Source organism: Mauremys reevesii, linkage group 13 (genome assembly GCF_016161935.1).
Source record: "Mauremys reevesii isolate NIE-2019 linkage group 13, ASM1616193v1, whole genome shotgun sequence".
Classification (NCBI taxonomy): domain Eukaryota; kingdom Metazoa; phylum Chordata; order Testudines; family Geoemydidae; genus Mauremys; species Mauremys reevesii.
In genome coordinates this window covers 25,024,370-25,050,713 of record NC_052635.1, presented here as the reverse complement: position 1 = coordinate 25,050,713, position 26,344 = coordinate 25,024,370, and the positions used below count along the sequence as shown (strand labels likewise).

General features: G+C 50.0%; 1 long non-coding RNA gene across 1 annotated transcript in view; it reads right to left on the bottom strand.

Annotated features, from left to right (window-relative positions):
* LOC120380193 overlaps positions 1 to 25,156 on the bottom strand; it is a 40,586-nt gene extending 15,430 nt beyond the window's left edge. Inside the window, exons 1-3 of the long non-coding RNA XR_005587646.1 lie at positions 25,065 to 25,156; positions 24,488 to 24,669; positions 7,511 to 8,002 (exon numbers count right to left, since the gene is read on the bottom strand). This is a non-coding gene — a long non-coding RNA (uncharacterized LOC120380193). The remainder of the gene's footprint in view (positions 1 to 7,510; positions 8,003 to 24,487; positions 24,670 to 25,064) is intronic.
* Between the last annotated feature and the right edge of the window lie 1,188 nt (positions 25,157 to 26,344).

The window sequence follows — 26,344 nt, the reverse complement described above, 5'->3', positions numbered from 1 at the left end:
ATGAGGGTTTTATGTTGGGTTATGAAGGGTTTGTTCATTGGTTGGTGGATCTGTCAATTGTTTTTTGAGGGGTGTGTGTGGGTTATCGGGGATGTGTGTGGTATTGGGGATGTTCTTGCAGTGACATTCCTGTTTTAGTGTCTTCTAAAGATGGGCCTGGCTTTGCCTACTCTCCTCGGAAGTTTGTCCTGTAGCCAAGTTCTCATCCTGGAGAAAGGGGCAGAGTTTCAGAGTGAGCTGTGGGTGAAAGAAGGGCTCTGAGGCTTTGCATCACTTTGATGAATGGAGGCTGTGCACCGTCAATGGAAGATGAACCCAGCATCTTGGCTAGTTCTTCAAAGCGATGTCCCCTTCAGACCAGTATCACGTCAGTCCTACCTGGGTTCAGCTTGACCCAGCTGCTTTTCAGCCAAGAGCTCCTGGAGGCATTCTGAAGCTTTGTAGTGGTGGCGGTTGCATTGGTGGAGAATGAAGTTTACACTTGAGTGTTGTTGGCCTCCTATTGGCAGCTAAGCCCATGGGGTCTCACTAGCTCTCCCCATGGGCTCATGTAGCTATTGAAGACGAACGGGGATTGTCTGGATCCCTGTGGGTCCCCACAGGTGAGGGTCTCTGGCAAGGAGGAGCACCACTTCTCTGAGTTCTGCTGGAGAGGAATTATCAGGGCCATGGGACTGCTGGGCTATCTACCTCTGCTGTGTCATGTAGGCATGTTAGTAGTACCTTGTGGTCCACTGTGTCAAAGGCTGCAGAGGGGTCCAGGAGTATGACCGTGGAGATCTTACCTGTGCCCATGGCCATGAGGAAGTCATCTTTTAGTGCCACTGAAGATGTCTCTGTGCTGTGACCTGGTCTGAGCCCTGATTGTGAGACATCCAGGATATTGTCTGATGTTACACGCTGTTGGAGCTTGGTGGTTACTCCTTTCATTATTACTTTGCCCAGGAACAGGAAGTGGAGACAAGATGGTAGTTTGGACAAATCCTCAGGGTCGAGTGATGGTTCACCCAGTCACCAGGAAGCCATCGCGTTGTTCCAGGAGCTTGGCAGATGTGCTTCTCTGAAGGAGGCATTAACAATTTCCATATGAAGTGGGTTGTGTTTGTAAAGTGTCTGAGATACTCTGATGACAGGCGTTAAGTGCAAGGATTATTATTACTATTCCCAGTTCTCCATGGTTAAGGGACAGCCCCCTCCCTTCCAAAATACCCATTCTTCAGATGGAGCCCAGCTCACTAGCCTGATGTTGGAACAGTCAGCAGCAAAGAGACAGTTCCCAGAGCCGTGCAGCTGACGTTTTGCATGATGCCAGTGCACAATGAAACTGGAGCTGTGTTCTCATCTCCCTCAGCCCAAACACAGGGATGAAGGAATCAATTGCTGCAAACCATAGAACTTCAAGCAGGAAAAAAGCTAATGGGTCATGTCATGTCCATCGCCCCTTGTCTAGTGCATGACTGCTTGCTCCTGACAGGGTTTCTAATCCACAGTCTATTAGCTCTCACTGTGAGGACTTCAGCCACACTTTTTTGGGAGGTGGGGGTATTTAATTAATCTCTTTAGTTCCTAATTCTAGCCCCCTGGATTGCTGCTTCTAGTGTTCTCAAGTAAGTATAGTATCTCCTCAGCCCTCTGTATTCAATTAGTGTTTGATGCAACAATCGCCCTGACCAATTCCACTCCTTGGTATCTTCATGAGCTTGTAGGTGAGGCTCAGAGGAGGCCCTCGGCACCTTGCAGAACCCAGCTTCCATTGATCAGCCAAGCACATTCATATGGGGCCTGATTATCCGTTGTCCTGCACTTGGTGTCATCCCGACTGTTATGCAGATTACGAGCTCTCTGGGGCAAAGACTGCACGTGTCTGTGCAGTGCCTGGCAGAATGGAGTCCTGAGCCCTTGACCATTATAGCTGGCTGCCCCCATAATAGATAATATAGATAATAACAATTGATGCCAGTGCAAACAGGGGGTGAAATACACGCTGATCAGAATGGGAGTGATTTACACCCACCTTGCCCTGGTGTGAATGACAACACCAGGCTCAGGGCAGTGGTGAATTAGCCTCTTTGTTTAGTCCTTTGAATCGTTCACTAGCCAGACCCATCTCCATTCTCTTCCAAGGACAAACATTGTTTGGGGGAAGAAAAAGCATTAGAAAGAGGCTGGAGGGGGAAAGAGTTGTGCAACTCGGGAAAGACTGTAAATCCAGGCTTTCGAATCCCCCAAGAGCCGATGTTAGTGCTGGTGAAATGCAGGCAACCTCGCCTCCTGGATCCAGCATCTCTGGGCTTTGGGAGCTGCGTGAAGATGGGATTTGTCTCCCCTGCCTGAGATGGCCCCGCTAAGTAGGTTTTAATTTGGTTAAATAAATATAAAGCAATGGCAGTGGGGCTGGGAGCCAGCTTGCCTAGAGGCATCCCAAGCCCAGCACGGTCGGTCCCTGCCCACCGCTCCTCTGTGGAGAACTAAGCCTCACTTCCTGAGCCTTCTCTGAGCTGGAGAGCAGAGGGACGCAGGGGCACTTGGGTGGCCTGGTGGATCCATGGTTCATCTCTCAGAAAGCATATGCAGAGCCACAGCGCTGTGTGCTAATGACACCTAAATGCCTTCTGAACAGTTTCTAAATGGCTGTTAACAGTCACTGTCATATCTCCCATTCCTAATTAGCGGATCAGACAGAAATTTGTAATCCTTTTGAATAGGAAGATTTCAGTGTCTAGCACTGTAAATTGGTCTGGACTTGAGCTGCATAAACAGAAGCCAGAGTTGCCCTGTCGGGCCTGGCTTTCAGGTGGGGTGAAGCGGAGGGCATGCTGCATAAAGCACTTTATTCTCCAGGCAGGAACTTCCTCCTGCAATCTGCCTGGCTCCATTTGCCTTCCCAAAGGCAGATCTTGTCGTGTGGGCTGGTAACTTATATTTTCCTCCTGTGTACAATTTAATTGATATTACTTAGCATGTATGTATCATATTTCATCGATCGATCTCAAAGCGCTATACAAAAGGGGGCATAAAACCATGTGATTTAAGGGCACAGAATATTGCTTTTTCATGTGCAGATCTGAAAGGTCGTTATAAACATTAATTTTTTAAGGCCCTCAACTTGCACCAGTGGCTGGGAAATGTTGTTTCGATTTTATACTGGGACAAAGGGAGTGAAGTGACTTTCTCGAGGGCACACAGTGATCCATCTGGGGGCAGAGATGGGAAGAGTGCTCCAACTACCAGACCACTGTCTCTCCAAGAAAGTGAAAGACTAATAATGCTGGCTAAAGTCAGGCATTGGGCAGCTTGGCATAGTGGGATCTGAAACACTAAATCATAGTTGTCAGTGGCGTGTTACATGACTGTAAATGGGAGGGGGTGTCTGTGCGACTGTGAATGGGGAGGGGGTGGGGTCCATGCGATCGTGAATGGGAGGGGAGGCAGGTCCATGTGATTATAAATGGGAGGAAGAGCAGTGCCCACAAGACAGTATTTATTAAACTAAGGTCCACATCATAAAAATGTGTCAGTCACCCCCGAAGTAGATCACATGGCTTCAACCCAGCCCAGGTCGGTTGCAGCTCAAAGTCATTACCATCCAATAGGTGCTCGGTGGCCTGCGCGTAATGAACCAGTGGTCTCTTTCCCATCACAGGTAGACAGGTGTTCAAATGTACAAAAATTCCAACATCCTGGCTGATACTAACTGGCTTTCTAGTTGTCCCCCTCAGTGGAGAGGCCAAGAACTGAAAGGTCCATGAAATGTGAGCTATCTTCTCACCTGCAAGCCCTAGCCAGGGTAATCACTTGGGTGGGATGTAGTGGGAGTTCCTCATTGCTTGGGCTGCACATGTTCTCTGGATTAAATAAGAAGGGACCTGAACCTGTCTTCAAACCAAACCCAAATTAACATTTTACCCCCACAAAGTTCTGATCCTGATCCAAATTGTACCTGAACCTGTTGAGACTGCAAAACAGGGCTGGACATCTCCAGACGGGGAAATCTTTGCACTTTCCAGGACCTTTTGTTTCCAGCGAAGCTGCAAATCCTTTTGTGGTATTTGGTCTTGGCCAGAGCTTCAGAAAGGCTATAAATAAACACTATTTGGGGAGAGAGATGGAGTTGGGGGACATGGAGGGATTTGAAAGAAATTAATGGGGAATAAAGAAAAAATGTTTCCAAACCCCAGATGAGGTTCAAGTTCAGCTTGAGTTTGGGGCAAAAGTTTGGGCTGTTTCTCCTTCATCCAAACTGGCTCGTCCATCCCTGCTCAGCAGCCAAGCATAAAAGTGTGTTGAACTTGGGATTGCAAATGCCATTCAGCAGCAGGCTCGGGCCATTGCATTGCTTTTGGCTTAAGCCCTTCCAACATACTGATCATGAAAGGATGCCTACATTATTGAACAACGTTCTCCAGTTATCTGGGACTATCTTATGAGAATGCATGTGTGGTATTGAATGTTGAACTCCAACAGGTGCTTTTCCTTATGGATTTCAGCTATCCTGTAATTTCTTCACTGCCCCAGTCCTGCCTCTGAGGATATCTTTTTTTTACATTTCCTATCGATGGTGCCATGATAATAGCTCTTACGTGAAAAGACACACACACAAACACTCCCCCAACACTGGGAATGTGCTGCTAACACTCGAGGGGGGAAGAATTTGGAATGTCGAGCCATGAATGTTCTCAGAGGAGCAAAGAACCAGGCCCAGCAATGCAGCACCAACCTTCCCTACAATGTAGTTGTGACCCCAGGCCATCTGGCAGAGGGCCCCCCCATGCTGTAGCTCAGATCAGCCCTGACACACTCGTTGCCTCAGCAGATTGTTGTCATAATATAGAGGTGTCATGTAAGGTATCATATGTAAACTGGTGACATGCTGCTCCCAAAAATCATGATGTGACGTATGTACGGGTGGTGTACAAAGAGTTATGGGGTTTGTGTTGGGTGGTGTACAAAGAGTTATGGGTTTGTAAAATATGTTTGGGAGGCAAAGCATAAAACCCAGCCTGCCTGAGACAAAGGAATGTGTATTTACCTGTCTGACTGACATGGTTACTGGCATAGGACAATGGAAGGATATTTACCTATAAGGTAAACAAAGTCATCAAGCTAAACATGCAGGGGAGAAGATCATTTAACAATCATGCTGGGGGGACAGAATCTGCACCCCCCGAAAGTTCTTTGTGGCTCTAGAGGCAGAGACAATGGCCCGTGCCAGCTGACTCAGGTTTGTGGGGCTTGGGCTCAGGGGCTGTTTAGTTGTGGTGTAGACATTCAGGCTTGGGATGGGGCCTGGGCTCTGGGACCCTGTGAGCGGTGAAGGTCCTAGAGCTTGGGTGGCAGCTGGCATGGGCCATCCATGGGAATCTCATTGCTGTATAGACATACCCACACAGGGTACAGCACCTTGTGAAAGTTGGATCTCCCAGTCTGGAGGGCTGGGGATGCTGGTAACTTGATGTAATTAAGAAAATTGCGTAGGCAATTAAAATGTGCTAAAATTAAATTTTAAACACTATTGTGTATTGTTGTGTTTTATTTATAATCATAACTGTCTCTTTTATTCTTGCTTAATATCACTTATATCACTTGTCTTTGTTAATGAACTTATTGTTTTATTACAAAACCAGCTTAGTGCTGTGTAGTAAAGTGAAGTGTAAGTCTTCAGCTAATGTAACAGGCTGAGCTGTGCTCTGTCCCTTTGGAGGCAGCGAACGTAATAATTTCTGTGAGTGCCCAGTGAGAGGGACTGGACGCTGCAGGCAGACAGCTCCTGGGAACTCAGGAACTGGGGTTCTCTGGCTGTTACTTGCCAGGCAAGGTTTAACAGTAGCGTAATGCGATACAACTTCAAGATCTGATCCTGCAAACACTTACCAGACATGGTGCTTACCATGGGTGGTGGGTGAAACTTCCCCTTGGGGAGGCTAGCCCCCTGCCCCTTCTGCCCATGGCCCCACTCATGGCCCCCACCCCCAAGGCACACTCCAGATTGCAGGTGCTGCGGAGAAGCCTCCCATGCTGAGCGAGGAGGGACTATTGTCAGATAAACAGTGGCAGAGACACTCCCTGGAGTGAGGTGGAGCAAGTCCATGGAGAGCATTAAAAATAAAGGATGAAATTCTGGTTCCATTGACATCAGTAGGAAAACTCCCATTGACTTCAACAGAGCCTGGACTTCACCTAAGCAGGGCGATTCTGACCTGGATCCTGAAATGGCTGGGGAGCTAGTGACGTTGTCTGAGGATTATTATTATTTATTTTGCTTTGTGGGAGCAGCCGAAGGACCCAGTCGGGATCAGGGCCCCATTGTGCTAGGTGCTGTCCGTAGACGGACCCTGCTCCAAAGAGCTGGGCTGGGGCGATGGAGGTGTGAGAAGGTTGGCAAGCAGGGATTCTGCATGTGCTGGAGAATGGAGAGCTGGTGTCCAGGGGTGCCGTCATGAAGGGGTTTCAGCCGTCAAGGTGTGAGGAGCTAAAGGGACGGTGAGGACTTGAGCAGAGAGGATGTTGAGTCACTGGCAACCTGGATGGTGTTGGGAGGTGGCGATAGGCAGATCTGCTGATGTAAGAGACGTGGATGGACAGGGACAGTTCAGTGTCAAGGGTCAAACCAAGCTCATGGACAGTGGGGGTAAGTGAAAACTTTGATGTGGGTGGAAAATAGAGGAGCTGTGTCTATGGAGGCTCTTCTCTCTGACATTTACCTGAAGGTAGAGTCACACTCTATATTCAGGTTCCATTTATAAAGGCTTACAAAGGGTTAACGAATGATTAACAGATGGTATAAACAGAGCGGGTTGGGAATTTTCCAATAAAGAGTTCCTGGTGCAGGCTCCAGGGTCCACAGTTTCAAGGCAGCCCTGCCTTGTGGACTGCCCCCAGGACTGGGGACCCCAGAGCTTCCAGACTCCTTGTGGAGCTGGGTCCCCATGCTGCCCCACCCCCAAACCAGAATGAAACGAATTCAATTCCAAAATGCCTGAATTTCCCATGTTTTGGCCAGCTATAAGCATATTACAGGTACATGACTGGTACATGTTATAGATGGTTATAAGGCTGGGTTATAAGCAATTTAGTGATCGGTTGCATTCTATAACACTAGATTAACTGTTTATTGCAAAATCCATTAACCCTTTATAAACCGTTTATAAATGAAACCTCAACATCAAGTGTGATTGAAAAGCTAGTAGGTGAAGTTGCAAGCACTGTGAGGCAGAGAAAGTGGACAGAGAGGAGACACTGGGGAAAGAATATCGACAGTGGAGTTCATTAGCACAGAAGTAGGAGCTAAGGTTACAAGGAGAGGTGTGACCAGCAGGGAGAAGGGAGATGGAAAGAGCCGAGGTTCAAGAACTGAGTCTTCTGCAACCTCCCAGGGAAAGGAACTTGATGCAGGGGAGGAGCGACTATCAGTGACTTCAAGGAACACTTTACTTTTCAACTGCATTTCTACAACCTTTAAAATAAATGGTTTATAATAGCATCAGTGACTCATTCAGAGCTCTTTACTCACCAGTTAATGACTGAGCAGAGTTTCCAGAGCTCTTAGCTACTCTGGCTTAAATAAACTCATCCTTTCGCCCAGACTTCCATTAATATTCTTCTTTCATCCAATCTGGGCTGTTCCTGATCTCTCCAGAGGTTGGAGAGCAGTTCCCTGCAGTACTTTGCATTCCGGACAGGCCTGCTGCAAAGCTCTGATCCTGGGCACCGTAACTAGGGTGTTCAACTTCTCTGCCACCACGAAACCCTGACAGCCCCTCATCATACTTCTGAGGGGCTCCTCCGCTGGAGATCAGTGGGCTGCAGTGCTTGCCAACTCCTGCATCAGAGCTGCCGTAGGCCGTGTCCTTAATGTTACGACTGGACTAGGGGAATATCTAGCAACCTGCAGTGTTCTGAACCATTGCTTCTTGCAAAGGGGATCTCCATAATCTCCTGCAACGGACGTGTTGCCACACGCAGTCTGGACACTCAGCCAGCAGATGCAGTTAGAGGGAGTTACCTGTGTGGTAATACAAAGCGTGTGAGGAAAGCACCACTTCCCATCCCACCAGTCTCCATAGGATATGCACTGTCCTGCTCAGTTAAACACTGCACGGTATGCTGAGCTGCGTGTGGGTTAGGCCTGCCCAGGCTCAGGGGAGCAACTGCTTTCATTTATTTTAAAAAAGAAAAGAGAGTAGAAAAACGAGAGCAGAGAAAACAAACTCCCTGCAGACCAAAGAAGCCAGGAACCCAGAGGAGCTTTTCTTTCAAGCATCAGGAAATGGCTAAGTGGAAAAGGAACACAGAGGCATGGAGGAGCAGCAGCAGGAGTGGGTCTGGGAAGGGAACAGGAGAGGTAGGAGACCTCGGAGGAAATCCTGGCTCGACTGAAGTCAGTGGAAGCTCTGGTTTGATAAGGACTTGAGTCTTGAGGGGATGGATGGCTCAGGGGCTATAAATGGGCTCCTGAAGACTGTCAGTTCAAAGCCAGCCTCAGCTGGTAGCGACCAGAAATTGTATTGCTGTGAGTGGTTTATGTGGAATGAGGCTGGTGGTTTCCATCCAGTTCCCAGGAGACAGGTATCCCCATCACAGTTACCCCCGCTGCTGAAGGCACTCTCAGTTGAGGGGCTTGGGGCTGAATGGACAGGGGAGAAGAAAGTCCCTTCTCACCCAAAGAGTTGTCCCCTCTGGAGGAGGAATGAGCCACTTTAATAAAATTACCTTTATTACCACTCTGGTGGAAGAGCTGCATGCACTGGCCCTGCCCTGTACCATACCTGTTCCATGGACAAATTGAGGGCTTTCATCTCCAGTGCTGTCTGACCCTCTGGAGGTTTTCTTGTCCCTCAAGAGCCCCTGCACACACACCCTCGCCCCCAGGCCATCCCCTTTTGTAGGGGCAGCGGAGAAGAACCATCGAGTCAGAGAAAGATTTCAGAGTCATACCCTGCAGGCTGGAACAGGGGCTGCACCAGGGCAAGCTTCTCCCACTCCATCCCGTGAGGGAGCCTCAGCCCTGACCTGGGGAGAGCACCCTGCCGACGAGAGGGTATTTCATTCACCGCTCAGCTTCTCTGCTGAGCCCGGCCAGCCAGGGGGCCCATCAGTGATCGGTGGGCTGGTGTTTAATGTGAACTCTGGCTCCCCTAATCAGCATAGCGCAGTGGGTAACAACTCACTCGCTAGTTCCCAGCAGGCTGCCTGACTCGCTCCTCTTCGCTGAACATGATTACAAGCTATGGTGTGTCACTCCTGTCACACCCACCTTCCCCTCCACCTGGCACAGCCTGGGCTCTTAGCCCACTGCGCGTTACTTGATGGTACTCGAGCGGTGAATCATAAAGCCAGGCTGAGGGAAAGCTCGAGAGGTATTAGAGAGACAAAAGGTCTCACTGTCACTGGCTTCACCCCTCCCCCGCACTTTGCCCCCTCGCCCTTCAACGCTCACCCTTGTGACAGCCTGAAACCAGCGATGGACATACAAGGCCTGTCTACATGCAGACTTTGCACTGGTCTAACAAGAGTCACAGGTTGAAACTGGTTTAGGCAAACCAGTGCCAAAATCAGTGTAGACACTTTTCAGCTTATTAGCATCCTATACTGAGTTCACTTAAGTTGATTCCTTACGGATTTAAGCTAAATAAAAATAAGCTACTGTTAAATAAAAACAAGCGTGTCCACACTGGGTTTGGTGCCAGTTTACCTAAAGTGATTTAAGTTCAACTTGTGCAACTTTCTTATGTAGATAAGGCCTAAGCATAACCCATTGTTTTGTGGCAGGTAACAGACACAATTGCAAGTCTAAATCATACAGATGGCTGGGAGAGGAAGGGGGTCAGTGGTTAGGGCACTGGAAGGCCCGGGATCAATTTTCTGCTCCACCACAGATTTTCTGTATGACATGGGCAAGTCACTTAGCCCCTCAGTTCCCCCTCTGTATGATGGGGATAGTAGCATTGCCCTACCTTACAGGGGCATTGTTAGTATCAATATGGTAAATGTTCTGAAGTGCTCAGATACTAGGGTGATTGGGGGGCATAGATGGATGATTGATAGATGCCTAAAACGAGCCCTGCTTTATACAGCACTTTAAACACAGGCCTTGACCTCCTGAGCTAAACAAGTACCCTACATGCCAGCTGCTAGTATTAGTAGTAGATCCCTTACCTAGTGAAAGGATAATACCATACACACATACACCCTAACCTAGTGCATCACACATGGTTACACCACAGCAGACCAAATCCCCTGGCTTGTCTCGAACTTAAACTCCTTAGGACAAACAATTTCTTCTGTTAATGAAGACCAAAGAGCTCAGTCCGTGCTGAGCAGGGTTTGTGTTTTTGCAAGGGATGCCAAGAGAGACTCCCTTAGTGTACTATAGTGTCTGAGAGGATGATAGATCTGGGCCTCCCTCCCACTGATTGTGAGGTACAAAGCAGAGGAAATGTTAAAATAAAGAGGATTGTACAGAAAATGGATTCTTGCAAATCAGCCCCACGGGTTTGGTAATGCTGGCAGCAGTGGCGTAGCCAGGTGGAGGGAGCGGGACTTTTACTGATGGGCAGCACTCTGGGTCTTCGGCGGCACCTCGGCAGCAGGACCTTCACTCGCTCTGCAGGTCTTCCGTGGAATTTCGGCGATGAAGCTTCAGTGCCGCCAAAGACATCTGCAGCGAGTGATGGTCCCGCCGCCGAAGTGCTGCCGAAGACCCGAAGCACAGCCCTATCAGTAAAAGCACCACAGCAGGTGGCCCCTTTTCTTTCACTCCTGGGTGAGTAAAATTAAAAAGGCATCACTTGTGCTTGGTGTGGGAGCGGTCGCTCCCCCCCTAGCTACACTACTGGCTGGCAGGAAGCTCAGTTACAAAGGAACAAATGAAGCTAGAGGGTGGGATTTTTAAATGTGCCTAAGCAATTTAGGAGCACAGATACCATATCAGTGGGATTTATGTTCCTAAATTTAAAATGACCCCATCGGTAGTATGCTCTGCCACACACACAGGAAGCGACATCACCTAGCTGGATTAAAAGGCTCTCCCTCTTCCCCGCACACTGTTAAGAATTACATCTCACTCTTTCCAGCATTGTCTACACCAAAAAATGTTCCCTTGTTGCTAATGTGAGGAAACTGAGGCACAGGGAGGTTGCGGGTAAGATTTTCAGAAGTGGCCTATAATTTTGAATGCCTGCTTTGAGACAGCTCGCTCTCTCAAGATGGGCATTCCAAATGTGACACGCCCATGATTAAAGCCAGTTTTGAAAACCTTGGGTCTATGTAGCTAGCCCAAGGTCCAACAGCGAACTGTCGGCAGAGTCAGGGATGAATGAATCCTGGGTCCCTATAGGTTGCATGGTGGCACTGACCCTTTAAGAGGCAGAAAAGTCCACAACACCTATGGTGTGCGAGGGGACAGAGGGAGACCTGGTGAGTCAGCGGGGCAGGTGTGAGCTGTCTGAAATCCAGGGGAGCGGGATGCAGCCAGAAGCTGCGTGGGAGAGCTGAGTTTGGAAAGAGAGGAGGAGCTTGGAGGAAAGCAGCTAGTAAGAACTGACCAAAGCTGGGGACCCCTGAGGAGCGGAAGGGTTGGGCAGTGGCCCACAGGAGGAAGGGAAGATCCAGCTTGCTCAGGGGGAGCTGAACCCAGAAACAAGACAGAGGATCCCTTGATCAGGGGTAGGACTCACAGGCAGGGAGGCCAGGAGGAGTGGAACATCGCAGAAGGGGGAACCCTCGGGTTGATGACCTGAGGGCAGAGCCGTGGGAAGACTGGTCACGCTCAGGCGGGAGGCCTGAGCAAAGGCTAGAGGAAGTGGAATCCAAGTGCTGCTATTGACTCATGCGTGGGTGACTTGCTGGTGCTGTCCTGGGAGAGGGGAATGGGAAAAACCTACTGTGTGTTTGCTTATTGTGGTGACTGGAAAATGATCTTATTACAAGGTTTGGAAGAAGTACTGCATAGGTGAATAAATTATGCCCAGAGAAGGGCTTTGTATCAGATTCTGAGAGACTAGGTTCCTTTCGTGGGCAGAAGAAAGGGGAAACTGAGGCATGCACGCTTGTCTTGCTAGGGTCTACCACTGGAGGGCGCTCCAGGACAGCTGCCTTATGATACTATACCATGGTGACCACAAGACCACCCTGTCTTCTCAAAAGCCTGGAATTGGGTGCAGAAGGACGGGGGAGAGATCAAAAGGAGTCAAGGGAATGAGCGAGAAGGAGGCAGTCATAGTTCAAGGAGAGGATGAAAGGACTGGGAATGGCAAGGTCATGTGGTACAGAATTAGAAACCAATACAAATCAATTTCATGCCTGCTCCTGGGCATCTGTGCCAGTGTCACTGGTGGCCAAACCCCACAACAGCTCAGTGAACTGAAAATGGTTCCTATTTGTAGAACAAGCCACGTGTGGTGGGGTCTGGGTCAGAACTCCACCGGTGTGCAGGGATACTGCTAAACTGCTGCTGAGCCTGCAATTGAAAAGCTCCCTTGAATTCACATCTGTATTGCAGGAAACAACTGGGCTTCTAATGAGACCAAAGCAGACAGAGACACAAGCTTCCACTCTCCAGTTTTTTTATGTGTCCAGCTTTGCAAATGTGGCCAGGAAAGGGAGAAATATTCAGCCACTCACTCCAGCCTGACCACCTCCACTTGAATTGTGACAGTTGCTAGATGGCTCTGTTACTTCCTTGAAGACGACCTGTATCAATACAGGTCAATAACCCAAAAGCACAAAAGCATAAATTTAAGAGGACAATTAACCATCCCTCCCTTTCCTAGTTCTGCTATTCCCTTCATGTCCAAGTCAGAGGAAGCAACTAACATGGTTTGGTTTTTTTATGTCCAGCGATCACAGGCTGGTAAGGAATCCTGTATGGAGACAGACAGGCATCACATCTAGGCATTGGGGCTACAGGCATTTCCAAGGTCATGGTGGCTCTGTGCTTTGTGTAGTGTGTTAATCCTCTAACAAAAGGACGGATGTCCAGTGTTCGTGGATGAGCAGACCTGGCGACCATGACAGTTGCTTGATTCCTATTGGCTAGAATCTGGGAACAGCATAAAAATGATAAAATGTTGCAATCACTGATTGTTTTCGCCTGTATGTCATCCCCTGGGACACACCTCTGTGCAGAAGACCTGAAAGCCAGTGCTGTTCAGACAAAGAAAGCAGCTTCCAGAAGTCAGTAGAACAGAGTCACTGTTCTGATTTCTGTCACTCCTTAGGAATCTTTGCTTTGTTTAAGAAAATTTAAGCCATTGTGGAAGGCCGTCCAAGTGGGTGGATTATTATTCTCAGGGGTTAAAACAGACTGAAAAGAGAGGCAGAGCTCTCAGCGCACCAGGCAGGGGTGGATCTCAAGGTGGGGTAACTTTAACCAATCTGCTGTGCTGACTGTAGGTGCAACTCGGCAGGGGAGATCTCCATATGTGTTCAGCAGCACCAGTCGAGGGGGAAGGGAAGCCCAGCTTTAAGAAGAGCTGTGGGTAGCTCCCTCCTTCCCACGCTCCCTGACTTTAACCCGTCATTGGTCAACATTCCACACTGGTAACATATTGTGCCAGATCCTCAGATATAGTCTGGTTTAGTGTTTTTTTAATGTGATGTAGCCGCTGGAATTGGAAATAAGGAGGAAGAAGCCGGCACCATGTGAGCAGACACCTCTCCCTAGATCACCCATGATCCAGGGATATCAGTTACAGAACGGTTGATCCAGCTGTTGAAGTCCCCCCACACCCCTTATATCCACATCTAGTAGCTAAGCAGAAGGGTTGGCGGCCCGATCTTGGCGTGAGGAGGCCACTCACCTTTGGGCCTTCGTCAGGCTAAGGTCACAGGCTTATGCAACCCCGGAGAGCTGTAATTATGGGGAAGGAAACCAAAGCAATGAATGAAAGGGTGAGGAGGAATTTCCCACTAAAGGGGAAGAGGACTAAACATTCCCATTTAAAGGGGAAATGGTCACTTGCGTGAGGAATTGATTTAGAATTTATTATAGCTTTTCATTTTTCTTCCTAAAATACCAAATCTGGGCCAGAGATCTAGCTGTGTGTGTGTGTGTGTGTGTGTGTGTAATATTTTATCTTGACATCAAAAGGAAAATGGGACATTTCTGTGGCTATGTAGGGAAGAAAGGACACTGTAGGCTCTTCCGAAAGGAGAGGCTATTATTGAAGGCTTTCAGACACCTCCTGGGAAGGAGAATAGGAAATGAGGACAGAGAGCAGAGGATTGAAATTATGCTGGGAAGCCACAGAATCAGATTGTCTCGTGGCCTTTTCATGTCCCCTCCTTTATTAAATGGAGAGCGAGATAACCTCTTTCATTGCATTTTTTTTTAAATGAAAACTGTGAATAGGTGACAATGGGAGAAGCTTGGAGGGTTTAGATCTGGCTAGTTGGGGGAAAAAAACCTGCTACCCATTGTACGCAAAGCTTGACTGCATCTGGGCTTAGGGTTAAGGAAACACTGGAGCCCCCACCCCTGGCACCAAGGAGTGGGTGGCCCATTTAAATCAACCCTGGATATGGGGTTTGTGGTGCAGGATCAAAGGGAGTTTCTCTGTGGGCTGAGGAGAGGGAAGCAGTCTTGATTCTAGGTCCTGGGAGGAGTTGTGATCTGATAGTATGAGCAAAGGGCTGGGAGTCAGGAACTCCTGGGGGGAACTGGCCTGTTGGGTCTCTTTTCCCCATTTGTAACACTGGGCTCCTAATACTTAGGTTCCTGTCTCAGATAGGCTGAGGTGGGGGCTGATTAGCTAGTGTTTCTATAGGACTTTAAAGACAAGATAATTAATAACAATAACCAATGGTTTCCCATCTGCAAAGGAAACCCCAAAGTCCCAGTTTTAGCTTGAGCAGGGGCAAGGCAAGCGGAGGGTTGTGCCAGATTCAGCAAATATCCAAGCAGTGCTTCCCTTGATTTCCAGTGCGTTTACACGTGGGCGCCCCGCTGAGGGCGAGCTGACCAGCAAACCCAGCAGGATGGCGCAGCCACACGCTAAGCACGAAGCACTGCGTACCGAGGCAGGACAGCTGTCCATGTGCGCCCTCTGTGCCTTTGGAGAGTCAGACGCTTTGAGAAACAAATGGAACCAAAGTTGCCCAGAACGTCCAGGTGAGGCATAAGGGCCAGAAAGTACAAAGCAGGAGCTTCAAAGAGCAGTGCCACGAGCAAGGGGCCATTTGCACCCTGGGCTTTTATTTCCTTTGAAAGTCTGAAGATCTCAGCTGACGTCCTCACTCATCCCAGGTGAAAAGAGCCTGGTGGCTTCTCCCGGGTCCTCAGTGGACATCAAAAGGTTTGCTCTCTGTATGCACCTGAGACCCAGCATGCTGCAGGCTTGGGATGAGATGCATCAGCCTAGCTGGCAGGGGGTGAGGGTTGGGAAGGACTGGAATAGGAGAGGAGGTTGTGGGTCAAAATGGGGTCCATTGGCAGAGCTGTTGGAAGCTAAACAAGAGGCAGGGCTAGAATAGTAGGGGTGCTAAAGGGCAGAATTGAGGTGCACTGAGGAAAGTGTGTTAGGGTCTCAGGATGGTAACAGTCAGCAGGGGGGAGCGGGAGAGGTCAGGAATGCAGTGCCTCAGCAACTATGCAGTAGAAGCTTTTACATCAGCCCTTCATGTTAGAACAGGCTCTAATCACCATTATTAAAAATGAATTAGCCAGTGGTAGGAGCATTAAAATCCACCAGACTCCCCCCAGCCTCAACACAATCTTTGAAAAACCCTTCTTTCCATACTAATTAGCTAGAACTCTTGGCCAGTACATTGTCGATTTCAGCCTCGCACTGCACTGTGTAATCAGGGACCAGAGCTGCAGCCCCTGCTCCTTCATGCAGATTACACCAGGATGAACCATAAGGAGACGTTTTGATATGTTACAAATCTCATCAGCTGTGGACATGATCCATCACTTTAAATCACCTCTCAAGCAAGACAGGGAGACATTCCTTATGGAAGGACAAAACTCTCTCCAGTGACGTTTCTATGGCAATCCCGAGGAGGCTTGGATCTGCCAAATCCTCCTTTTTTTTTTTCTTTCCATAACAATGTGGAAATCCCTGAAACCTGAGGTCTGGTCCTCTCCAGCTCTGGGGATTTGTGTGCAGACCTCAAAGCTAGGTCACTCCACTCCCTAGTTCTAACCTTGATGGTGCTACCTGGGTCAGGGCAATATTTGAGCCCCCTAGATGATTTTGTTCCCTGGTTCAGATTCTCCTCTTGGGGGGTAGTGTTGGACTCTTCTGATGGTTTCACCAGGACCCCAGTCAAGGGCCAGGTCCCCAGGTTGGTGAGTCAGCATGGTGCCATTGCAGTCAATGGAGGCGTGCCAGTTTACACCGGCCAAGGATCTGGGCCCAATACAATGCTGTGTATCCTGCTTGCATTGGTTGCATCCGTCTGTCCCCATCCCTTGCTGCCTACAAACCCTGCCTCAGAAAATTCACTTGCAAATACAGTGGAGTGAGCAGAAACAGAGAGCCCTAGAGGGACAAGAAGGGCAATTCCCATGCAATGGGCCGGGCTGCTATCCCCACGGTATGCATGGGGAATGGAGGCGACCAGGGACTTGCCCCAGGTCACCCAGCAGGCTAGTGGCAGAGCTGGGGCTAGAAGCCAGGTCTCTGAAGTCCTAGGCCAGTGCCCTACCTACAATGAATGTACAGTCCTTTCAAGCCCCGCCCCCAAATGCTAATGAGGTCCCGCTCCTCTGCATATGCTGTTTGTATTCCATCACCTTCCATGGGCCTCTCCCAGCTCTTTTCTTCAGCACCTTCGGGTACCCAGGCTCTCGTCCCCCATCTCCCGCCCCGGTGGGGCCCCTTGCTCTCTCCCCTCAGTAGGGCTCTCCCTTTCTTCCCTCCTCTGTGGGGGGATTGGCCCTGCCTTCCTCTCCCCACAGCAGGTCTCTGTCACTGGTCCCTGGGCTGCCTTTTCTTCCCTCCCCTCGTATTGCTGAGGGTTTGTGGGGACTGGGCTGTTCCCCTTTTTTGTTCCCCATGGCCCTTCCATTCTGTCCCACCCATCGGCCCTCCTCCTCATCTGCCTCCACTGTGCCAGCTGCTTGCAGCTGAGCCTTCTCCACCCAGCTGTCCCCTCTTGTGCCCGGAGGCCGAATGGACAGCATGGTGGAGGAGCCAGCTGAGCTGCTGCCAGGCAGCTGAGTGGCCGACAGGGAGCTTACCATGCCTCTGGTGCTGGCAGCTGCTGCCAACCAGATGCAAGTTCCCTCCAAACATCGGGGGACCCAAAGCTCCGGGGTGCATCAGCCACGAAGGCCAGCATGTTGTGGCAGGGAGCAGGGATAAGCCCGGGTCATGACTGTAATGAACTCTCCCTCCCAGCCCCTGGTGATGGTGTGAAGGTAGAAACCTCTCTGAGCCCTGTGTGTGCAGCTCTCTGCTCAGCCATACAGTCTGTTCTTTGCCTCCGCCAGCGATTCCTGTTTTGTTGAACCCTCCTGGCCCCCCTCACGTGCCTCATTCTAACAGCTGAGGGAAGAACAGCAGAGGTCACCGCTTATCCCCTTCTTTCTCTCTCACTGGGTCTGTGATTCTCGGTGATTAAATGAAAGGATGCAAGTTCCCTTCCTGGTTCAGGTGTCCATGCAAACACAGGGAGAGGCCCGGCCTCATGCACTCCAAGGGGACAGCGACAGTAACTCCACACCGTGACTCTGGGCTTGGGGCATTGACCATTGACACAGAGCATGCATTCTCCTCCTGCCAGGCTCTTAGTGCCAAGATAGCCCATCTCTCCAGCCAGGGGGCTATCGAAATCCTGCCTGGGGCCATTTTCTCCCCTGGGGCTGTGAGCTTCCAATCACCTGGTTCGCATCCCAGGCTTGGGCTCGTGAGGGCTTTGTTTACAGAAGGAAACTCTAGGCTGTCTTGGGGCTTGCCCATCGGGATGTTTCTGTTGCTGTCTCTGCACTGAGGGCGCACAGACAAAGCACCAGCTGTCGGGATTTGTTTCCAACAGTCCTGGATTCTAGAATGAATTGCCGCTGGGGGAAGAAAGTGCCCCAATTTCAAAAGAGAAGAGCCCAGTCACAAGGTACTGCTTAGCCCTGCCCAGAGTCCAGGCCAGATAGGGTTGGGTTTTGCTCCTATTTTTCCCCTTCCGGAGAGCACAGATTCAGGAAATCTCTACCTGTTTGATACACAGCATGGTTCACTTGGGTCAGTCCTAGAGTGACATTTTGCAGGGCCCTCCTTGGAATGGATTTTTTCTCCTCCCTGATTGAGCTGGCTGTGCAAGGCCAGTCCTGGAGAGGAGGGGAGGACAAGAGCATCCATTCTCTTCCATGTGGCATTGCTGCAGAGCAAGCCTGTTAGCAGGCAGTCTTGCCACAGGGTATAAATTAGAGCTGCAGAAGAGGCTGCTCTGGGCTCAGGAGAGCCAGCATAGCTGACACCAAGGTGTAGCGAGGGGAGCTGCAGGGACCAGTGCTGGGTTTTGGGGAAGTGACCCTTTCCCCCGTTCATACTGTGTCTCTCCCTACAGGGATTTAAACCTTTAGAGGAGAAGGAGAGCAGTTGTCCTTGAACTGGCCAAGGTCATCTCTGGTGAGCCAGTGCAGATAACTGATGGCATGTGGTTCATGCCTACAGCACCTTGATTGAATCAGCAGCAGTTAAGGGCAAGAGATGGTGGGAGATTGACAAGAAGAGGGGCTGAAAAGGCAAACCAGCAATTGCCAGATACCAGCCAGAGGTGGAAGTCGTTATCTCCATAAGCTGGGACTGGCATGATAGACTGGGTACACTAGACTATGAGCCTCCCTCTCCCTTTCTCTGGAGCATGGTGGCTCAGTGCAGCAGTGTTGAGGGAGGGAGAGTCCTGCGGAGGTGTGGGCAGGACTCCTCCCTGAATGAGCAGGAAGGAAGGGGATCTCCTGTTTGAATATCAGTGCCTCTTGGAGGACAATGATCCACGGGATGGATCGACTAGGTTGGAGAGAGAGCTTTGTGGGGAAGCTCACATTTAAATGAATGCAGAAGGCAGACCCTGCTTCTCTGGAGGAGGCCACCTTGTCATGGGGCTGCAGTGACAGGGACTAATTAAAATGGAATCACAAAGAGGGGAGTGGGACATGGTACAATATGTGTCCAGACAATGATCTCAGACACAGCAGTGTAAATCCAGAGTAGCCTCACTGAAGTGGATCTGAAGTTACCCTAGATTTACACAAGTGTAAGTAAGATCAGAATCTGTCCCAGTGTTGGGAAGGCCTTGACTGGATGAAATCCTTTCACACCCCAAGAGGATTTGTCCCCCAGCAAGGTCATGGTTGAGAGACAACATGCAGCAGCGCAGAAAAGCCCGGGGCTGAACCCGTGGGGAGGCTGTTTTACCTCTGGGAGAGGGTGGTGCTTTCTGGACAGGGGTATGATCCACAGATGTAGTACGGGAGTTTTCAGGACCATTCACCGTGGCTACATAGGGCCAGATTCTCCTCTCACCTTTGTGGGACTCCATCAGCTTCAATGGAGTCACTGCGGTTTCACACTGGCATTAGATGAGCATTTGGCCCCTCCGCCAAAATGCGTGCGGTCTAGGTAGGGCTGGGTCGAGGTGTGCTGGCGGGGCACAGCGGGATTTCACCCCATGTGGCCCCCCTCTCATTCTGGAACATTTCTGATGAAGGGTTGAAGTGCAGTGCCAGAAAAATGGGATCAGAATTATGACTGAGGGGGAGGGATAGCTCAATGGTTTAAGCACTGGCCTGCTAAACCCAGGGTTGTGAGTTCAATCCTTGAGGGGGCCATTTAGGGATCTGGGGCAAAAATCTGCCTGGGGATTGGTCCTGATTTGAGCAGGGGGTTGGACTAGATGACCTCCTGAGGTCCCTTCCAACCCTGTGATATTCTGTGATTCTATATAAGCACCCTCTATCTCTGGTCAACACCATGCAATTTCATTTGCTAAAGGAGTGCAAAGTCTACCTCTCCTAGCATTCTTCCCATAGCTGCCCTAAAGGGAAAGCTTAACTGGCCTTTTGACCTGCCAGGACCCGAGGTTAGGTCCTGAAGCATCTGTTTCTTCTGCTGCGGGTGCTAACAACAGTAGTGCCTAAACCAGCAGGAAGTCGTGTTCCCTGGGGTTTGCCTTGTTACGGGTGGGGAGGCCTTGAATCTTGGCTTGGTAAGTAAAGGCAGGTGAGATCAGTGAGGAAGATTCTGCATGGAAATTTGTACACAAATGTGTTGACAATTTGTTTCCTGGGATTCTGCACCTGGAAATCTTGGAAGAGGGAAGGTGGGGCAGGGTTCTGACAAATTTTGGAGGCCTAGACATTTGTCCCAGGATTAGAATTTATATCTGCTGTTGCCTAGTCCTTCGCCCAAGTCATTTAGCCTCTCCATGTCTCAGTTTCCCAGTAATGTGAGTCATATAAGTAGAAACTCCTATTAAACCCAAGTGGTGGGAACAGAGCTCAGGTTGCTTTGTCTCTCAGACCTCTCTGCTTGCTCCATCAGATCTTTGGGCTAGTCAGGGAGGCTGTGCCCTCCCTGTCAGAAATTTGCAGGTGGGAAGCCTTGGCTGAAAGTGTATTTGGCATGTCCCTGACATCCCGAGAGTGGAAAACGCTTTGCAGGGGGAGGTCACTAGTCGTTGCAAGGATGAAAAAAAATGCCAGTATTTCAGACATTTCACAAAAAGGTAAAATTTGCCTAAAACCATTTTTTCCCAGTATGACTAATTAGGCAGGTAGATGAAGGAAGAATTGCTTTTAAACTACTTGGATTTAAACTACGCCTATTTGTAATGGGTGGGGTGCAAATTGGCAGAGCTCATGGAGGTCAGTGTTGGTTTACACCAGATGAGGATCTGGCCTCCTTTTCTGTTCATGATTTGGAATTTCAAATAGTTGGGCTGGGGGTTTTCGAGGAGGGGGCTGCAGTTGGGTTCACCATTAAAATGGTTTCCTTCACTTCCCTAGGGCAACTGCAAACCCCCAATGTCTCCTTGGGTTTGAACCCCACCCCTGTCATTCCCAGGTTCCTTAGTAGATGGATTGTGATTGCTTCAGCCCAGTGCTCCCATTAGCTGCAAGTGGAAGAGGAAGAGTTGATCTGAACAAAGTACTAAAATAAACTTGCCGGGTTCAGCAGATGGAGAGAACAGTCTGGTAAAACATCCAAATAATGGCAGGAACCCACAGCGCGCTCTCACAACAGCTGCTTTGCAGCATTCCTCCTCGTCCACATGTTTCCAGCTCACTCTCTCTCCCCCTGATCTATCTGTGTGTCTAATTTGGGCATTCTGAACATACGAACAGCTGGACTTGAATGCCTCCTGGACTATTAGGAGTTGAAGGCTGTGCCATATGCCATGAAAGGTAGTTTTCCCTTTGGATGTGAAAGAAGAATTCAGATTTGCTGATAGACCTTAGTAATGATGATCATGTTAATGATCCACCTGCCGGTAACATACAGGCAAACAGAGAGATGCATGTTGGTTGATTTGCTAGAATTATATTTGATGTTCAAGGGTGAAATCAATTAGTAGAATGCATCAGTATCTATACATTAACTTAGTTCTGCGGGACCATCTATCTATCTATCTATCTATCTAATTAACATAGCGTCTAGGAGCCGGAATCCAGCTGGAGCAGGAATCCATTGGGCAGGTGCTCTGCAAACGCAGAACAAAAAGTGAGTCCCTGCCCTAAAGAGCTCTGAATCTGTTGCAAATGTGGTTTAGCTTAAAGGAATTCTGCTGTGCCAGCTTTCTCATGGGAACCTAAAATATTCTGTCTGGTTAAGACCCAAATATCAGTGGGAAAGTAAGTCCTTGTCCATCAAGAAGTGATCTATCAAGAGCAAATAAAAAGTCCAGTGAAGAGCGTGCCCTTTGTTCGTTTCTATCTTCCCTGGAACCTGTACTTCCCTCTCAGGGTCTACAACTCAGAGAACCCCCACCATGTTTGCTGTCATGGTTCGCAATGTCCCCAGAGCCCTGGGGAAAAAGTACAATCAGGTGTGTTCATCTTTCCACTGGAGAAAGAAAATCATACTGAGGAATATGAGCCATCAGACCTGAACTCTCCCTGGGAGATGAAAGTTACGTCAGGTGTCAGTGGAAAGGAAATTTCCCCTGCATTTGCAGTAAGGCCTGGATTTGACCAGGGACCTTGATCTCATAATAATTGGGATGTTCTGAACACTCATGTCCCAGACAGTGGGACCGTAATATAGTCCCCAGACTGTGAACTGCTGAGCTCTTTCATCTCCCCTTGACTTGAAGGGGGGTTGAGGGAGTGTTGCACTTGGTGGTGTTGGGGCCTTCATTTGTACGGCTTCCACAATAGCTGCTGGGCTGGAGGAAGGGAATGTTCAGGAGGTGAGCGGGAGGGGATTGAGAGGAGGCTGAGGAAGGAAAGATGCATCCCCCATTCAATTGCTGGATGCATCTCCCTGGCTCGCCATGCTGCCGAGTGCAGTGCTTGGTTTGATGTGCTAAGGAGAGGGCCTTTAAGCTGGGGGAGTTAGGTGCCCAAGTCCCACGGCGTTTTGATGGGATTTGGGCACCTTCCTTATGCCCCTTTGCAAATCCCAGCTTAGCCCACAGCTACATTTTGGGGGCTTCAGTGCCTCTCTCCCTCCTGCATTTTGCACGTTGGTTTCTAGTTGCCTGGCAGAGACGGGATCTTTCTGGCTTGGTCTGAGGGGAGGGAAGAGCAGATTCCCTCTGCCCAGGGAGACCTTTGGCTCTTGCTGGTGATCTTGATGTTTGTAGTTGCTGCTCTTTTCTTTCTAAGCCATTCTCCCCCTTCCGTTCATCGCATTTCTGCTGTACCCTGCCCTGCCTGGGTCTTCTCGTGCTGGGGCTTAATTGCCAAGTAGTTTTGTTGGGAGGATGCTGAGCGAGAGGGCAGGCAGATCCAGCCTGGCTAGGAGAAAATCCTGCCGAGCCAAATCCCAGCATGGCAAATCCCCGGTCTGCCCTCGCCTGCTTTAGCTGTTTAACCCTGTCTAACTCTATTCCTCCTCTAATCTAGTCCCATCGAGCCTAGGCTAGCGTGCCTGCCTGCCTGCTCAGTCCAGTCTAACATCATCTGATCTAATTCATCTGCTCTAATCTTTGTGCTCCCATCCCTGGGGTATCTAGGCCTGACTTGATCCTGAAATCCTGACCCAATTGCAACTCCTGCAGCGACTCCCAGCATCTCCTCAGCATCCCCTCTGCCCCTCCTCCCCCCGCCCCCGGCTCCAGGGAAAGTGACCACCAAGGTCTGGGTGTGATCCACAAGCCAAGGAGACTCCAGCAGCAGGGGCCTCATGTGGCCCAGCCTTCCTATAGGCAGCAGGGGATGCTGGGCTAGCAGCATGGGACCAGCTCTAGCCACCCACTCCAGCCCAGTAGCAGCTGGAGAGCTAGGGGGCCAAATTCTGTTCTGGGTTACACTGGCACAATCAGGAGCATTTCCAATGACTTCAGTAGGGCTACTCTGGATTTATACTAGTGTGGATGAAAGCAAGATCCGACCTGCTGTGTTTTTCCCCAATTGACCAGACCATCGTTTTAGATCTTTGTCGAGTTCCTCTCTGGCGCTGCCCATGTTGCCATCCCCCTTCTCACTTCCTGTCTCGCTGCGAGTGCTGGCCGTTAATTGATGGAGTGCTGCAATGGGCACGCTCAGGCACTGCAGCTTGCTGTGTAAGCAGCTAGCTGCCTGGTGGCAGGCACAATCAAACTAGCTGCCTGGTGGAAGGCACAATCAAACATCGGCTACAGCGAGGAGCAAGCAGCTGATCAGACTAAGCACAAACTGTCTCTCCTGAAGCGGCTGCTACTGCATTAGGAGGCTGGCTGGCGGGCTGAATCCCGGCACGTCGCATCCTGCTGGGTGGATCACACTGCACTGAGACCGGGGGGGAATTGATCCTGGATTCCTTACATGGGCAAAATGCCACTTGAAATCAATGGCAGATTTGCTTGAGTAAGGAGTGCTAGTGAGAGGATCCTGGCACGAGCACTCCAATGTGTGGATCATGCGGCACTCGGCCGCTGCGAGTCCAATTCCAAGTCCTAGTGCTGTGGCATGGACTCCTGGCACTAGTGATCCAACATGCATGGTTTCTGCTGCACTCAGTAGCTCAGAGTCTGAGTCCTGGCACTGGTTCTCTGGGCCGTGGATCCTGCTGCACAGAGCAGCTGTGTCACTTCAGAGTTCCTCCTACCCAGACACCATTCTTCTGGGAATGCTAAATAACCCTAGTAACACCCATGCACAGAACCTTGAAGGCCCAACACCTTCCTAGTTTAGCTTCTGTTCTGAAAGAGGAGCTTTTGGGAGAGCAGGGGGAAGTTCGGTGTTTGATCCAGTTCAGATCTGCAGTCTGGAAATGGCCGTTTGTGAGACACAGGGAAGATGAGGCTGTTTCAGCGAAGGCTGAATGGTTTGAGGGCCTGTTGCAGACTCCTGCCTGGGATAGGGCTGTGGCACGTTTGAGGCGTGACCGTCACTTGGAAGCCTTACCTGGATCACGCTTGTGAAGCAGGGACGGCTTCTTAGAAAGGCCTGTGGCTTGCTGCCATTCTTTCATCACGGGCTGGGATTCCACTTATGCAGCGTGATGAGATGGCGTGTCCTCTTCAAAGCATTGATTTCTTCTCCTTTCGTAGCCTCTCTCATTGGGGTTTGAAAGGAACATCAGTTTCCTGTCCAAGATGAAAGCAGGGGGACAGAAATGTAGGAGGAAAGGGGGCAATCTGGAACTGAGTCTAGGTTGAAACTGGACTGCACTAAATCTTGGCCTAAGCTTAGGTCAAAGCTTGTTTTATCTAACCCTCTTCCCTCATTCTCAGCAAGTCCCTACCCTCAGCGTTGTGGGGCAGTTCTCGCTTTGTTGGGCCTGTCCAGAGACAAAGAGGTTAGTTTATAGGGTACCAACCAGAGAAACACTGTGGGTTAGTGGTTTAAAGAGGAACATGAGATTTGGGATCCTGGGTTCTGTTTCACAGCTCTTCTGCTGGTTCACTGAGAGACTGCAGGTAAGTCATGTTGCCTATCTGTGCCTCAGTTTCCCCCACTGTAAAATGGAGGTGGTACTTACCTACTCTACAGGGGGATTTGTCAGACTTGGCCTATACAAAGTGCTTTGAGGGCCTTGGATGGCAAGAGCTATACACTTGCAGTGTGTTCTTACGAATAATAATACATACGCTATCCATAATGTGGGTAGAACCCCTGCTCACCCATGTGCATTGTGACACCACGACTGTGTGTTCTGACTGGGTCATGCTGAATTCCCCAGCTGTTGGGGTAATGCCACATCACTCTGTCACTGCACAAAGCCATTCATTGGGATACAATGGTGTTGTTCCCACAGGACAACCATCTCAAGGCTGTGACTCCATGCTGGCCTCCACCAGGGTCTCTGAGCATGTTTGTTCACTCAATTATTTTCCCATTTTTTGACCAACCCAACTGTGGGGATGTCTACACTGCATGCTATTGGTAGGCCTACACTGCAAATAAATAAATACCTAAATCAAACACAACAACCCCATGGCAAAACGTCTCAGAGCCTGGGTCAGCTCACACTGTGGAGCTAAAAATAGCAGTGTAGACGTTCCCACTTGGGCTGGAGCCCAGGGTCTGAAACCCATCACGGGGGGAAGGGCCTACCCTACACTGCTATTTCTAGCCCTGTAGTTGACCTGGGCTCTGAAATTCGCTGCTGCAGGGGAGGAGAGGGGGATTGGTTTGGGGGTTTCTTTTGCAGCATAGACAAACCCTAAGCCTGGGCTCTGATTCAGGTTTGAGCCCAAGCCCACTGCAACTTTGGTCCAAGCCCTGTCATTTTGCAGTGTAGATGCAGGTCAAGCTGCAGACCCGAGTCAGAAGGTCTGTGCAGTTCAGTGTGGATGCATTAGCATGGCTGTGAGACCTGGTTTATAATGTAGTGTGATGCCCAAGGGTGGGCTTGGAAACACGTGACGCCCAAGGGTGAGCTTGGAAACACGTAGTGCACAAACCAGGTCCACAGACCAGACAGATGGGGTGGGGTCGAGGGGTGCCAGAGCCATACTGGAGAGGTGGGGTGGGGTTGAGGGGTTCTGGAGCCATACCGGGGGGGGGAGGTCGAGGGGTGCCGGAGCCATACCAGAGAGGTGAGGGGGGGCAAGGGGCGCTGGAGTCATACCGAGGGGGTGTGTGTGAGGGGTGCCTGATCAGTACCAGAGAGGCAGGACAAGCCAAGGGGTGCCGGAGTCATAACAAGGGTGTGTGTGTGAGGGGTGCCAGATCCGTACCAGAGAGGCAGGGCAGGCCAAAGGGTTGTACCAGGTGTGTGGTGTGTGTGTGTGGTGTGTCAGAGAGAGCAGAGAGAGG